The following is a 16,429-nucleotide window of genomic DNA, read 5'->3' as shown; positions in this document are numbered from 1 at the left end:
ATGCTATAGAATATGCTGAAAGTTATCAGAGTATGTATGGCTGATTCTTACGCACCGTTACCACTCACCGTCGAATTTGTCAAACGTGCGTGTTCGGCATTACTATGCGGATATTCTCGTAGTACGTAGATATTACATACAATAATATACATATTACATATCTTCGTAATATCCTTTTAGATAGCCCTCTGAATCATGTCAAAGTTCGCGAATATTTTGATGAATAATCTTATTTTGATATTACGAATCGATGCGTTTATTACGTACATATATTATAACCATACCGTTTTCACACATTCCAAAATAACATACTCTTCCTTTTGACGATAAAATGTCCAATGAAATCTTATAATTAATCTTGTCGTAATTTTTAAAACGACTAGTATTATATCCCTTTGTCGACGATATTATCATGATTATTTCTTTTTCGACATGAAAAAGTTATAATGTTACAATACGATGAAAGTAGAAAACGATTCTAATGAAAACAATTTTACGCGTAGCTACTTCAATCCAGCGATCCTGTTTCGTTTAATCTCAGAATGTTTTCTCACTTTCGTCGCGACGGTTTACTCTTTCGAATAATGTTTAACGTGGAATGATTCTGTGAGTGTGGTTATACGATAGTTGGCTATACATCGTGTGAGATGTTCCCTGACCTTCTGCAAACGCGTTTGTAGAAGCCGTTAAAGTGCAGGATGCGATGTCGCATTAACCGACCGTTAAAAGTTAACGGGCGTCCTCCCCACGGCTGCATGGAAATGAAATAAGGCTGCAACCATAGAAAGAGAGAGAGAGAGAGAGAGAGAGAGAACTGTGAACTACGAACTGTGCGACGCTTCGCGAGGCTCGCGTTCGTACGATCGATCGTCATAAAATGTGGAAACGTCGCGTGTACGTCGGTTCCAGACGCGAAATATGATTCACGATTCCGGGGAAGTCTGCAGTTCGCGAGATCACTGAGTATTTTTCCCTCGGTAAAATATTGTCAACGAGAAGTGCTAAATTGCGTTAACCTTTTGCCACTGCTGCCGCTATCGTCACCGTTGAGAAAGAGAAAGAGAAAGAAAGAGATAGATCGATAAACTTCATGGCAAACGCAGCCAGCATCAACTTTGAAATTTCTTCGGATCGTCAGTCGATCAATTCCAAGATCGATTTGCGAAGACGATCATAGTAATCGTTTTCTTTTAAACTTTTTATTTCGAAAATTTCGAAAAATTCTATCGTTTCTCTCTTTCGCGCTCGCGTAATATCCCACACGGTCCTCAGATGAAAGATTTCATCTGACTTCACAGTTACGTCTTTGAAATCGTTTTCGCATTACGAGACTCTAGTGTATTCTTCGCTTCTTCGTAGCAACGTACGGAAAATCGTTTTTGCTTTTCACTGCAGTACCGCTCGGAAGATACGGAATGATATCCAGGTTAGTATATACCGACATGAAATTTCAATGCGATTCGTTCTGACTTTCGTATTTACATATTTTGAGTAATATTAAAATATACGCATGAGGATAATATGTATAGGACAGTTCCTATTGTTCCGTATAACATGGGAAAAAATGTTGATATATATATATATATATGGTATACGTGATACATTCTGCGTATTAGATCTTTTTCATTTGTTCCTTTTAACAAATAGTAACAAGTCTACGTCCGATATTGATCGTAAATGATATTCTTAAGTTTAAATCGAAACGAGAAATCTCTTTCGGGTAATATTTGATTTTACGATTGAAGAAATGCGAGGACGAAGTACTAAAGGCGTTGAGTACTAAGAAAATAAAAGGTTCAACGACTTTTATTCGAAATGTTCGTCAGGTGATGGCTATATTCGAGGTACGTACACCTTCCACGCTACCCTCGAATTATTACCATGAACGTAGTTTGACAGAAACACTGAAGTCTCGTTTCACCTTACAAAGAATTTCTATGATATTTTTCGACTTGTTAAATGTCTTTTAGTTACCTCTACGATTCAAACTCACTTGATATGACTTTGTAAACTTATATTTCTAATATTTATCGTAGATATTTTCGTCGTAAAAAAAATGGAGGAATATAATAAAAATGAATTCGTTAATCAGTCAGTAGAATAAAAAGTTAGAGCAACGGTAATTTCCTGTCGTCGAAGAATTACCTTGCATTCAGGATATTCAAAATGGATTCTCAACGAAGGGAGGGAGTAAAGGACTTTGACCTTTATAAAATGTCCACGCTGCTGACGGCAGTTAATTTTGCGAAAAGTGTGGAGATAGAATCTAGGACGATAGTGTTAAAACCGTAGCGAACGGATGGCACGAATGAATAAAAGAGCGTATGCAATTGAGGTGCAAATTTCTCGCGGATATAACCCGAGGGATGAAGTGCTAGCAACTTTGATTCGCCGTTAAAAGATCGACACTGCTCACTTAAAACGTTTTCACTTTGAGCTGGGTTATGCTGAGAACTCAGTCCCTTGAATAGACTCAGTTATTCGTTTTAGCTCTATTATCTTTCTATAGAGTGGGCAATAAACAAGAAAAAATCAATATTCACAATGACGTCGATATAAAGCATGTATGCATAATATTACAAAAGGAATTGAAAATATTTGTTTTGCTTTAATATTGTAATCGAAGCGTTCTCTATCTTTCTCTCTCTCTCTCTCTTTCTCTCTCTCTCTCTCTCTCTCTTTGTCTTCCAAAATTCAATTCAAAATTAAATAAATAATAAACTAAATATCATAACTTGATAGCCAGAATATACACCAATTTTAATTACGTTAATCACTGATACCGATAACAACGAACAACGTTTGTCTTCATATTACCGATATCCCAAAATGCAATACAATAAGGTATCGAACTTTTTATTTTTCCTTCGATATGCGTGTCTATCGTTCGCGTTCGTGCAATTCTCAATTTTTGTCGTTCGCGTGGAAAACACCATTTAACGCGGTTATTGTTTCCAATCGAGTTTTCAAGGGAAGATAAATTTCGTACGCATAGTACACCTCGCTCAGAGTTTTGAGAACTAAAATTAACTAGTGAACAAAAAGGTTCACATAATTGAAATGCACACTACTATCTCTCTTTCTCTCTCTCTCTTTCTCTCTCTCTCTCTCTTTCTCTTTCTCTTTCTTTCTCCCGTTCATGTTTCGATTCGAATTTCGATTAATGAAATTGAAAATTGCTTATAATTTGTCAAATTCATCAAAATGAACATATTACAATAATACATCATATAAAATCTCTTATAATTAAATAACAAAAATAAATCAATTTGAATTACAATGAAAAAAATTAATAAAAACGATAAATTTCCTATCATTCTATATATACATACTATCCTATCAGTTCTATATACATTCAATCGATTCTCATGCTTTCGTTTATATACAGATAATTTCACTTCATAATATGTATTATTTAAATCATTATAACTCACTGTTTTTCATCATTTCAGTAACTAATAATTTCAAAAATTTCAACTAGAAATATAACATGACGATATCCTATGACATCATCAATACCATATCGAAAATGTTTCACGTAGAGAAATTCTCATCGTTCTCGATTGTAAAATATGCATTAGACGCCTATAGAATTTGAAGTTGGAATAGAAGAGAATATGCCGATGTATATTTCTTTGTTTCCTTAACAAGACTAACTGCAGCTATGTCGTATGATTTATAAAAGTTAGTTTTAAAAAAAAAAAAAAAGGATATTGACAAAAAAAATCTGTACGTTGTTATTTCTTGTCAACATAACAATATGCCACTGTTACTGCCACTGTCATAAAAATGTCTCTGAGCGTTAGAAAATGAAAAGACATTTAAAATCTAGTTCTAAATCAATGGATGAGAAAAAGAGAGAGAGAGAGAGAGAACAAAATGGCGTAGGAAAAATGGCTCGTCGGCGTTTATTCATCTAATATGAAACTACTACCATTACCCTGTTATATCGAAATGGGTATGACAAAGTATAGGAAAGAGAAAGAGAAAGATAGATAAGCGAAAAGACAAGATAGAACGTGAAAGCAGTTTATGGAGAGAAAGCGAAGAAGTACGGGAAAAGATTCCAGGCGATAGAAAGAAAGATAGAAGATAGGGAGTTGGAAAAAGGTAAGACAAATAGAAAAAGAAATAGATATGGATACAAGGAGAGAAAGACGAAAGAGAGAGAGAGAGAGAGAGAGAGAGAGAGAGAGAGAGAGAAAGATAGAGAGAGAAAAAGACAGAGAGAAATAGAGAGAGAAAAATAGAAAGATATAGAGAGGGACAAAGGGACAGAGGGGAAAAAGAAAGAGAGAGAGGGGGAAAGAAAGAGAAAGAGAAAGAGAGAAGGAGAGAGAAAGAAAAAGCAAGTCAAGTGGTATAGAGACCACGATGAGGGGTTCCACCGGGGCTGAAGTGGCATTAAGTTGACACACAAAGAGGGATGGGCTTAACGTCTGGTAAAGCTGACGAGCAAACATGCTTTTTGTCCTAGAATGTACGCTCAAGTATAATATGTTAATGTGTCATGAAATATGTCGAGTGCAACAAACGGACATGCGATTTGTGTATTTCTTCTTGTAGCCCTATCATCTTAAGAAAATAACCTTGATCAAAAAGATGGACAGCGTAGGAATACAAGACGACATTTATGTATAAAATTAAATTCTCTAATTTTATATAATTCTATATGCATTTTCGTATGCATTTTAATATTTTCCTTTTACAAAAATTCGTTCGTAATCGTAATTTCACAAGTAAGATCTATTTTATATACAATGCTTGTACTACAAATCAAACTTCTAAAATATATATTTATATAACATACATTCATATTCCTGTTCGTAAAATAAATAAGAATTGGATATTAATCTAAATACTCAGTATGAATAGCTGTTTCGTTCTACGTATAGTTGCGTAAATATATACGTACGAATATCATTACATCGTACATCTTACATTGACAACTTATATAACATTTAACTATTTCATTAAATAATAATTATTCTTAATATAATATGATGTAACTCTACATACGATAATACGAAACTGAATTTTAATAATTCTTTTTAATTTACACACGAATCTCCAATTACAACGTTTCATAGGGAGAATTACGTTAGCGACGCAATTACGGTTTTGTAGCCGCATAGATTTAACGAGGAAGAAACGGCTCAGGATCGCGTTAATCTACGACGACTAAAGCGCGTGCCAACGATTCCTGCAGCGGCACATGGTAATGCGTTCGAGTGCATAACTCACGGTTCGAGGTTTCTCTGTGTGCTAGCCACAGTAATTGGCACGATATCTACGTATCTCGTGCCAAAGGTGCCTGCTCCAAGAGGATTTGCTATCTTACGGTCTGTCAATCGCACTCCCGTTTGATTTCGGTCAAGCTTCGTTGAGGAGATTTTATGAGGTAGTAGGATTAGTAATTAATTGCATAATAATGAAACAAGATAGAATCAATCCTAAGTATGTAAACCGGCAGTCAATAAAAACGTACTAATCAAATATATACTATGTAAAAGAATATTTTATTTTCGTTAATCTTGTTCTATTGTACAAGAAAAAATACAATTGTGGGATTAATATATTTTAAATATGACGATCAATCGAAAAAGTTTTAGATATTTATTACATATATATTATTTTCTTTCATTTTTATGATACTCATTACAGATTATTATTATTATTACTAATTTATTTTCAGACTATATTCAAACGATGAATGTAATAAAAAAGAAAAAAAAATGACAACCTTAGAAAATATAAAAGTAATGATTCGAACTATAGAACTTTAAAGTTGACAAGGAAAAAAAATCACATATGGTTTTTAATTCTTATAAATATTGCTATTTTTTTATATGCGATCATTATTAAGATAATGAATTGAGAACCATGCTTTCTCATAAAGCATAAAATCTGTGCTTGTATAGGTATGTCCCACTTTTGATACGTATAAACATTTGCAACACACAATTACATTTCTTCACCTACGAATAGAATAATATAAAGTAAGATGAATGGAATGAAAGGAAAATGACTTTTTCCTATTTGTATGAAATCGACTGTGATATTATTGATTGCTAATAAATATATATATGTATTGTTGCATGCACGTGTAAAAACAGGATTTATTGATAACTATTTATACCAATAGACAAATATGTATCTACAATTCTGATTTACGTGTTATTAATTCTTCTATACTTACAATCTCACGTCTTGTCTCCTCGGTTCCTTCCCGAAGGTAGATAGACATTAAATAATTTTTTTGCTTGTATGTATGCTTATATATATATATAATATTCTATTCTCCATTTCCCATTTGCAAATTCAGCATTGTTTGTCTTACGCGGAATTTATTTTCAATAATTATAGTAAAAATAATTTAATCAATTTTCATTTGGGAACGTGTTTGCAATTCCATTCGAAAATCATCACTGGTTCATTCTTTTATAAAACGCCGATCATTATTCGAAAAATTTATAAATATTATTTCAAAATCGTGATTTTTTATTTAAAAAAAAAAAATCTACGAAAAACAGATATCGTTGTATTACCATCACTATACTCACCCATGTGTAGCTTCTTTTTCATTCTTATCGCGACGGCAAAAAGTTGAGAGCAAAGACACGAGTTTGCGAGGATGTCAAAGATGTCGATAATGTGCGTACACACATTCATCTTCATAGCGCAAACTTTTTCTTTCTTATCCATTGGCATTTAAATATTTTTTCTTTCAAAAGCAAACGTTTATGAATGTATAAAGGCTATGTTGAAATTTAGTTTGAACGTTCTTTCCAACATATATTGTTTACAAATTTATTACTGTACATATATTATAAATTGAAAAACGAAGCGACAAAAAAGATAACGGAGAATCGAAAGACGTCATAACTTTTTTACCATTTCTGCATTAGAATTATTCAGTAATCTTTGGCATATCGTTAGGCACTCGAGCACTCGAAACGATCGCTTGAAAATTCAGCATTATTCTAGTATAAAAGCAAAGATAAAAGCTGTTAATGGAAACTTTTACGACCCATTGTCTCTTTCTCTCTTTTCCTCTCTTCCTCTTGCTCTCTCTCTCTCTCTCTCTCTCACTTTCTTTCTCTCTCTCTCTTTCTTTCTTTCTTTCTTTCTTCCTCTTTCTCTCTCTTACTCTCTCTTTTTCGTTCTTTGTTTTTCTCTAAAACCACGTAACATAAAATATATCAACGATCGATAATGCTTTCGAAATAATTCAAATGTCGATCATGAAACGTATCGATCGGCTTAACTTCACAATGGAGTAAGAGAGTACAACTTTTACAAGAAAGCTCTTACGTATTTCTAATCGAATCTAAAATCATCTAGAAATTCATAGAAATAAAACGAGTGATAGAACGAAATTTTCGAAATGCTTGAAAAACGTTGAACGGGAAAAAAATACACCGTTTGATACGGAAATCGGAAGCTCATCTCAGAAAAGCTCACGCTAAAGGACTTTCACGTTATGTTAGCATAACAATAAATTTAAGAGGAAGAAGGAGACGAATGTTCGCAAATTCACCAACCGTAGCTGCTGATATTTACGATTTTATAGATTGCCTATGGTAGCGTAGCGTAGAAAATCCATTTCGTTGGGTTGTCGTAGAGTATACGGCATAGGTCACAAGATCGTCTCCATCGATCACGCGACGAGCACGAGACGAGCTTCGGCTAAACCATCAACGAATATTACTACTAGCTTCGTCTTGCCTTGTTTTGCTTCTTCTATTTATCTACAAGATAAACTAATCGCTTATGTTGAACTAACAAGAAATTATTGTATATAAATACCTATAATTAAAATAAATGTTTTTTAAGACAATATTAGCAACTTAATAATAATAATAATTATTATATATATATATATATATATATATATATATATATATATATATATATATATGTATGTATGTATGTATACATTTGTACAGCTTAGAAAAGAAAAGATTTCTAATATTGGACGACTTGCCGCAAAACTCGGAATAACTTTTAATAAATCATGAGATTTATTAGAAAGCTTCGGCTTAGCTTAAAAAACTTTGATGGAACACGAACAAACGTTTCCCAATGAGAAACGGATTCTCGTGTTTATTTCGTACTCGATTCCGCAGCGCGTATTGACTCGCACACAAAGAAGAAAGCGTGAATTTCACTTGCTTGTAACTGCAGGCAAGGGCCGCTTTCTCGTTCGTTTTCTCTCTTTCTCTCGTCCCTTCTCGTTTCCCCTCACGAGTGGTATACACGTATTCACGAGCGCCACTCTCGACTACGCCCTCGCGAACTCGTAATTCACCGCAAAAATCGATAGCACCGTAACGAGCTTACAGAAAAAATTGTAGGAAACACCGCAGCCAATTTGCGATTACTTAGCCCGTGGTAACTCGGACCTTCCACAAAACCGAGAAATCTTTGTGGCATTAAGTTGTCAGGAACATTCTGGGATACCTTTTTCGAACAATTTCTCTCTCTCTCTCTCTCTCTCTCTCTCTCTCTCTCTCTCTCTCTCCTTCTTTTCTATTCTAACACCTCTTTCCCACCCTTTCAGTGTAGAATAACATGCGTTACGTGTTACGATGAACGATCATTCACAAAAGTGAAAGATCATAACAAAATAAAAAAATAAAAAAGAGAGAGAGAGAGAGAGAAAGAGAGAGAGAAAGAGAGAGAAGATGAGATAGAAAAAGAAAAGAAAAAACTAGGGAAATGACCATCCTGGCACACATGAAATACAGGTGAGTCAGCGTACCGATGTTATAACCCACCGACGTTATATAATATCCCCCGTACCGAGCAAAACTCCAAAACAAACTCCTTTATTCCACAAATATAGGCGGCGTTGTGCGTCGCGCGAAACCACAATCCCCGCACATGTATCAAGCTGTCCGCGACCCGCTCTCTAATTTGCATTTCAACGCTTGCCTCTCGTCCATTATTACCAGCGGAACAGCTTGGTTGAATTTCACAGACGCATCCAGACCCTCCCTACTCTCTCTCTCTCTCTCTCTCTCTCTCTCTCTCTCTCTCTCTCTCTCTGTCTCTCTCTGTCTCTCTCTGTCTCTCTCTGTCTCTGTCTATCTCTGTATCTCTCTCTCTCTCTCTCTGTTCTGTTTCTCTATCTGATTCACTATCTCTCTTTCTCTCTCACGCGTGCGTACAACGCATACGACCGTCAACGGTGGCTCTTCTCTCCTTTCCGTCTGTCCCGTCTATTCTCGCCTTTATATCAACCACCCCCAACTACAACTACGTCTTCCTCACCCTCATAAGATCTTCACCTTTCAGCCTCTTCCTCCCCCACCTCTCTCTCTCTCTCTCTCTCTCTTTCTCTCTCTTCGTCTTATACATTTGAGACTACCCAGCCATCTCGCTAGCGAAAAATTCACGGATGAATCGTATGGAATACTATCAACAACAGGAGCCAACCCCGCTTAGTTTACTTCCTTCATCTCTTTTGAAATATCTTTTAGCGAGGATCGCAACCCAGATGCAACCCTCATTCTCTTCTTCTCCTTTTCCGAAGAAAGTTATTACTGTGTGATATGATTCTCTATATACGACTGGGAGATATTTCGCAACGATAAACTATAATACGGTATCCTTCGGTCGATCATTTTCTTATGCACGTTAACTTTAATCTTTCAAATAAATTGATAACATTTATAACTTTAAGAGAAAATACTTGTGTATTTCCATACTTGAAGGATAGATGAAAGCACAACTAAAGTAAGGAACACGGCAAATATTTCTAACTCTTTGCTGAAAATGTAAGGCCAACTCGAATGATTTGCGAGACCGCGAGAATGAGTCGGTGCCGCTGTTGGAGTGCTACGAGCTATGGTCTCTTCCTACCCTTGGCACTGTTTTTCATCCAAAAAGGAGAAAACCTTCCTAGCGCTTCTCGTGTTGCAAAGCTTTTATTAGACGCGGCCTGCTAGCATGGCAATGTGGAAGAGAACACGAGAAAAAGAATGACGTAGATGGCGGAACGGCAAAGGGGCAATAAGATCACTGAGAGTGTCTCTTTCTATTTCTCTACAAGTACTACTTTTCTTTTTTTTTTTGTTTCTTTTGTTTTATTTTCTTTTAGTTACCAACTCCATTCCACTCCAAAGAAAAATTTCTTTCCTCGTTGAATCCTTAAAATATATCCAAAATTGTTTTTTCTTAGATTCTTACGATTTCAAAAGAAGAAGAAACGATTCGAAAAATATTCGAGAAATATGTGAAAGTAATTTTCTTTAATAACTACTAGTAATCCACTGCTAGCTATTTTCTCATACTAGAGAGATAATCGTTTTGGAAAAAGCTCGATTCATCTCTCTTTCTCTTTCTGTACGCTCCCTAAGGATTATTATCTTGTCCGGCTTCGAGGACACAATTTCAGGCGGGATAGCTAGCAACCTCGTGGCCAACAATTGCCTAACTTATTCTAGATAATCCAAAAAAAAAATTGGAAACAGCGACTTCACCCGGAAGTCCGAGGTCATAGTCGAGCTTACAGTAGCTAGAACTCACCGGTACCACGATTTGCCTTATTGCAAGAACAAAACCGATTTTATTCTCTCGAGGATCGTAAAAATGCTCTTATACTTCTCAGATATATCGATTTAAAGAAAATCGATCTTATCTCTAGGGAACGCAACAAGTGCGTGATAAAAAAACATGATAAATTAAATAATAACTTACTTTCATAGTATTTTTTAAAATAGATCAAACAAGTTATTTCAAATTCCTTCGTCGAACTATTGACTGATAATTAAATCAATGATGAAATTCATGATTGAATAGTAATTGTCGTGATTTTCAATTCTACACTTGTCCCCCAAAACGTTCGGTCATTATACTGTTCTGACTGATTCCATGGTACTTTCATGGAATATTCTATATATTCAAAGGGACGATTGCGTCCTTAAGAAAATCATTTCTCTAACACAACCTAACTAGGCAGACGTCTTCAAATTCGTTTAAAAACACACAACGATAAAAAGATGACGAACAAAACTTTCTTATATGTATAGATGGTAAGAGCAATGAAGTGTCAAATACAAAAGAGCCATCATGTCGTCGACACCTGATTCATAGGCCGAGGGGAGGTGACTTTACGCTCGGAATATCAATCGATGTCGCTTAAAGTGTGCGCGCTTGTAAATTAATTGGCCACCTGTGGATGTGAATGTTACGCCGTACCGTTTTCGTTGTCCGTCGCGTAGATCGGATTCTAATCAGATTAGTTAGCACCCTACGAACCGTGGCTGTAGGATAACACGCGTGCACGCCCATTTTAGCCGACATTGTACGAGGAAACCTGGACGTAACGTTGACACCATCTTTCCGCGTTGCCATGATAACTAAGACAAGTCCTCCTTTATATTTTACTTTTGAATCTTCGGACTTTTTTAATAAACATCTTATTCTATCGACATAAGTGACATAATCATATTGATTCATTGTAAGATTTAAAAAGTAATAATACTCGAAACTCATGAATTTTTAATAAGAATATCTTCTTAGAATTTCATGTGCTAAGATATTACACCATCCATTGTTCTCCTCCCTCTTTCTTTTATTTTCAACATGTCTAGCATAGTTCAACATGTCTTGCTCTTTTTTTCAATCTAGCTTACTCTCATTGTGTTCTATACTCACAAAAGACGCTTGTTTTTTCGCTTCCTTTCGCCAATACGACATCAGGCCGACAAACGAAGCAACATTGAATGTACCTTTGACGTCTCATGCTTTTTTTAGCGAGCACCCGGTGGCTTCTTACAAAACAAACAACTCTCGACCGACCGTACCGGGGATTCGGCGAAGAAAGCGCCATTGGATATGGCGTTGCATACAATCCCGTTCGTTTTATTTCACCAGCCGTGAATTTTTGCTTAGTTCACCCGCCTGGGAATGAAACTCGGTAAAGGAATAAGAAGACACGTTTTTGCTGTACCATAAGCAAGAACGGGTATAAGACGATCTTCCAACAGCGGCGACAACGGTGACAACATTGCGTATATTATTATGTTATACGAGCCATGACGAACGGGAAGGCTGCTATTCTTCTCTACAGATTTTCTTTTACGAGTTGCATGTCATCGTAGTATCGTCTTTCGAAAGAATGCTTTTTCTTGTTCAAGGAATATCCTTATGAAAAACGATATAATTAGAAAGATGAGAGTTAACCGCATGAAAAACGATATAATTAGAAAGACGCAAGTTAAATGCGTATATTGTTTTGGAATTACAATTATAATATATATATTAACGTAATATATTACATTATAATATATTACATTAATAAATATAATGTTGTTTAATATTCAACGTGCAACAACTTTATTTCATTTTCGTAATTCAATTTCGTAACAAAATTATGATATTATTTTTCCATTATATCTATTTTAATATTTATTATATATATATATATATATATATATATATATATATATAATAACTACCACAATAATAATTTTTGAAAAATTTCTAAAATAAAATGATCCATTAAAGGATTAATTTCATGATGCGCGATTGGCAAAGTTTATTAGAAATAATATGTCCAATACTTTCAATTCTAATTCTTCATTTATATGTATGTCTTTTGGCCTCGGAGAGTTAAAATTATTATCTTAAATGAGAAGGAGAAAGCCGTTGTTTTGACAGGAACATGAAGCATGCACGTAAAACGTAGAGAAATAGGAATGAAGATTTCAGTCGTTTTACATAAAAGCAATGCGGAGTCGCCAATGCATCAGAATTATCTCTTAAATCGAGCTATCCTGATTTCTCCAAAGTGGATGCCAGCTAAATTGCACCGCCGGTTAATTTCGGAGCGCTTCGTATGCTAGACAAGTGCGTATCATACTAATTCCACTCTTGCAAATTCTCTCTCTCTCTCTCTCTCTCTCTCTCTCTCTCTCTCTTTCTCTCTCTCCTTCTTCTTCTTCTTCTCGCTAATTTTCTTTCAGATATATACAATAATCTATAATCATCTATATCTAAAAAAAAAAAAATGCCACGGCAACGTACTTTGAATATTTATGAAAAATTTCATATGGTATATACGTAAAAAAAAGAGGATCGAAATTTCCATGAAACTTCAGATCTACAGTTAGCTAAAACCACGTATTTGAAGATATGTACGTGCCAATTTTTGAAGTTCTTTGAAAACATCGTTGTCATGCGATGCACATAAGTATGATGTTTGCACATCTTGAGAAGGACGATTATTGTTCGAAATAGTGCATCGTTGAGAAACCACAAGGCGCATTCAACGGCTAGCGAAACACACAGAAACAGAAAGATAGAGAAATAGAGAGAGAGAGAAAAGAGAGAGAAGTATAGAAACATACCTACGTAGCAAGGCGTTCGGTAACCGCGTATATTCCGAAAACTAGAAAGCTCTGGTCGGCTTACCGGCAAGATAGTACATTTAAGCTACAGACGTTGTCTCGAGCTAACCTCCAGGCCAAACGTTCGGAGGCAAGGACGGTCATGAGACCAGCGACCTTTAGTGTAACGTGTCCCCAGAGAGAAAGAAAAAGGGAGAGAAAGAAAGAGAAAAGAGAGAAAAATAGTAGTAGAAAAAGAGGATGAAAGAGAAAGAAGAAGAAAAAAGACGAGCATAAGAAAAAGAAAAAGGTTTCCTTGCTTGTATATGTATATATGTATGTATGACTCGATTCGTTCCGCATACGTAACTCCGTCTCTACTTCCACCAGCAATATCAGCACTAGCATCAAAATCGAGTAGCTCTTCTCGTCAACCAAGATTTATAGCAAACGCAATAAATATATTCACCATAATCGTAAGGAACAGAAAATTTGGCGATCGATCAAAAAGAAGGCACGTTTTGTGGTTAGCCACGAGTCCAGCTGCTCATTGATTCGACGAAATCGTCTGCTCACCGCATCCAAGCGGAACCGAGCAATCTATCGGATGGAGGTTGATTGGATAGCTATGTACGCGGTGCAAATTGGCTAACGAAATTTGGCTCGTCTTCGCGAAACCTTTGTCTATACGATATCAAAGAAATTACGAACTGTCCATCAACTTAAAAACTATTCAACGCTCAAATGCGCTTCTTGAGAAAATAGAAGAAACGAAAGGGATAAGTCCTCGGACTCTTTATCTTTTTCCTTGGATTACGTTGAAAAAGGACGAAAAGGGAGAAGAAACTTATCCAAGATATTTATATATACAAGGTGTTCCATTTAAAACTGAACATCTAATTATCTTTTTTGAATTGAATGTTATAAGAAAAATTTGACGAGACAAAATTATATCGTTCAAAGTAAGGAAATACGATATGAATATTTTCTTTCATCATTGTTTTGGCATATCAATATCATCGGTTTTTTTTTTTTTTTTTTTTTAATGGAATAATATATATTTTTGATACGGTAGTATAATTATATAAAATTCAAGGAAAATATATAAATGTCCAATTTTAAATAAGACGCCTTGTGTATATATATATATATATATATATATATATATAAGTTTACTCCCACGCGAAAATAACAGATGTCACTTAGACTATTTCCTTCACGTAACCGCGAGAGAATTATGACACTTCCGCCTTATTTAAGGTACTTCCATACCTTTGCACGTCAACCGCACCCAAAAAGGTCTGTTCCGAACGACCTTCTTCTCCTTCACCTTCTCTAACTCTTTGATGTATATACAAACACTAAGTATAATAACAATATAAACATTTGTAATTCTCAATGTCTAGACCATATAAGAACTAAATAAATAAAAAAAATGATTCGTTTTTGACGAATATTTTTTCAGTAAAATCTTTAATAACATATATACGTACATATAGAATCCGATAGCATTGTCCTTAATAAAATAACTAGCTTGAAAACCAATTCATAGTTATATAGACCGGGACAAGATGTTCCAAGTAACAAAAGTAATTTGGACTATTCCCTGTGGCAAATGAGGCACCCTCTGATTAACACACATTGCCTCAATTACATGGGTTAGCCGAGGGAACACGGAATTGCCTGCTATTAACGGTGGCATGAGGGTGAATAGAGGTACGACATATATCTAATGGATAACACGGCAATGCGTTGAAAGCTATGGAACATAACTGTATAAACGTTACCGTAAAAAATATGTTGTTTATATTCCTATGGTGTTCGTGTATCATATTTTTATATAATTTTGTATGATTTTATGGAGAATTTAATTAAAAAAAAAAAACCAAAAATAAAATCTATATAGATTAGATTTTAATATTTCTATTAAGCGTTAATGCTACTAGTCGAATTTTAGTTTAATTCCTAAAATTTCATGTACATATTTCTCTTGTTTTCGATAACCCATACATTTTCTTTTGTTTGTCTTCTAAAAACCAAACAACTTTTATTTCAAACTTCCTTTTTAAAAATGTCTATACTAAATGTTTTTAAAAATATTTAAGTGTCCCAATTTAAAAAAAACTCACCCTGTATATTGAACGAACAAAAGCCATCATGATAAAACGTTTACAAAAAAACAATGGAAAAATAAAAAAAAATGGTAAACAAAGACAATTTATATTTGAAATATCTCTGTCCTTTCGAGTATCCGTTCGTTTTTAGTATCCGACTAGTCACAGTTGACACACATACATTTTTTAAATTCTATAATTCTTGCAGAATTTCAAAAAAAAAATAAAACAAGGAAAAATTCCATATCTATCAGAAGTTATGGCGAGTGAACGCCTTTCACAATATTGATTGCAAATAACACACCCAGTAATTATTCCTAAAAATTGAATAATTGTGATTATTCGATATTCTGATTATCCGTATTATCCAATATTCTCCTGATTATTCTATTACGAAATTCAAATTAATTACGAAATATAAATATAACTAATGTACTTAAAATCCTGACGGTAGTTTACTTTTTCCTAAATGAAAATATAACTAACAAATCCATAATAAATTTGAACTAATATAATAAATACTTTCTTAAATATTTTAAAATATAAGAAGAAATAAATGCATTCGATCTGTTAAGTAATCATTGTTCAATAATTGTTTTATTTTCAAATATTTAAAAAATTTTATTTCACAAAATTTTAAATTATCCTAATGATTCGATCAATTCTAACAAAAGTTTCCATCGAAACGGTTAAATATCGCGTTCGTCTAGACGAAAATAATTCGAAGATATAATAGACAAAAAAAGGAGATAAAAAGAGAAAAAAAAAAAGAGTACGAGACAACTAAAACGTATGAGTATTATAAGAGCAAATAGATTTGAGTATGATCATTCTCAAATTTCCCTCTTTCTCTTGGAAATCTTCTGTATAGAGTTCGAAAGCACAAAACAATATAGTGGAAGTCTTTATATTAAATATAATAAAATAATTGTCAAATAATAGCACAATTTATTAATATAATTTAATTGATTATTGATA

At 34.3% G+C, this 16,429-nt stretch overlaps 1 long non-coding RNA gene across 1 annotated transcript; it reads right to left on the bottom strand.

The window, feature by feature from the left end:
• Positions 1-5,773: 5,773 nt before the first annotated feature.
• Positions 5,774-9,061, bottom strand: LOC124425819. Its single transcript, XR_006942582.1, has 4 exons — positions 8,765-9,061; positions 6,564-6,983; positions 6,200-6,438; positions 5,774-5,978 (listed from the first exon to the last, which is right to left on the bottom strand). It is a non-coding gene; the product is annotated as an uncharacterized LOC124425819 (long non-coding RNA).
• Positions 9,062-16,429: the final 7,368 nt, after the last annotated feature.

The sequence above is a fragment of the Vespa crabro genome, chromosome 7, assembly GCF_910589235.1.
Source record: "Vespa crabro chromosome 7, iyVesCrab1.2, whole genome shotgun sequence".
NCBI lineage: Eukaryota > Metazoa > Arthropoda > Insecta > Hymenoptera > Vespidae > Vespa > Vespa crabro.
The sequence above is the reverse complement of the archived record's forward strand: the minus strand, read 5'-3'. Positions and strand labels throughout refer to the sequence as shown.